The sequence below is a fragment of the Saprolegnia parasitica genome (assembly GCF_000151545.1).
Source record: "Saprolegnia parasitica CBS 223.65 unplaced genomic scaffold supercont2.45, whole genome shotgun sequence".
Classification (NCBI taxonomy): domain Eukaryota; phylum Oomycota; class Saprolegniomycetes; order Saprolegniales; family Saprolegniaceae; genus Saprolegnia; species Saprolegnia parasitica.
In genome coordinates, this window is record NW_012156439.1 from 262,330 (window position 1) to 263,671 (window position 1,342).

Sequence of the window (1,342 nt, forward strand, 5' to 3'; positions counted from 1 at the left end):
ACCGAGCGCGAGTGAGGACCGTTGTCCGTATTGTCAGCAAACGAAAAGAGCTTGGCGAGAGGCACTTTGACGGCGTCCTTGAGACTGGAGGCGCGCTGGCTTTTGGCGTCGAGCTCGGTGCATAGGCGCACGTATCGTCGTTTGTGGGGCTCGATAGCATTGTTTGCAAAGACGTTGCGATCAAGCCAATTCAAGACTGTGTGACGGACGGCCTTTGATCAGCTTGATTGGGATCGCCTACATTCGCGTCCATCTACCATCATTCTAAGCAGCCAGTGTACCGAAACCAATGGCGAGGGTGCATGACTGTAATAGACCGATGCTGCGTGGACAATGGAATGTTCACAGAAAGATCCGTGGTAGGCCGAGTTGGTGTATGACAGCAGCTGCTCGCCACCCATAGAAAACAAGTTGTTCGCCACCCAGCGAAAGTTTGGTTTCATCCGTTGCGAATGCAGTCGACTTGGGACATTCGACTGCAGCGGCGACGCGTAAACAGCTACGACCGTCTTGCAGGAAAATGCAGTAGGCCGATTCCATTGTCTTACACGCCAGTCAATGAAAGAAACCAGCAGGATGAGGCCCGAACAAGCGCATCGTTCTGATAGGACCCCACTACACGTGGCGTTACAGCATACGAATGTGACAGCCGCAGCGTCCATGATAGCAAAAAATGGGGTGCCCTCACAGAGAGCCAGAATGCGAAAAGAGCTGTCATGGACCGCTGATGCCATTGCATGTATCATGGTATATTGGAGAAAGCGTGGGCGGATCGGCGTTCCGTGTCCAATGAGGTGATGTCGTTGATCGACAAACAAACCACCTACTGGTATGCACTGTAACGTTACCATCTGCTCGGTGACTACCCCTTAAGTGGTGGGACTATAACACACGTGTGCCTGTTAAACGGTCGGATTTCTTAGGTCTGGGAGGGTTAAATCGAAGAAAGAGAAGAGTAGAAGGAGGAAGTTCGATATGACGTGGCGATCTTGTGCAAGCGGTACTATGCAAGCGGTGCTGTGCGCGCGGCAATTGTGCAACATGGCATTCAGCTCTTGTTTTCATGCTGTTTTTTGTATACCTCTGTGGTACCTTATAAACGTGCCTATAAGCTCAAATTTCTACCAATGAACGAGCGCAAAACCCTTGTAGCCAATGCGGGTGTTGCACTTCACGAACGCAACACCCGCACTGGTCAGTTTGGCCCGCTCGTGCTGTTTTTTGGCCAATTAGAATCGTTGGCGCCGAGTCCAGAGAGCTGGGCATTGAACTCGAGCGTACTCGCGGAGAACATCAACCCAGCAATGTGTGCTTGCGCAATGATGCTGCTAACCATTTATCA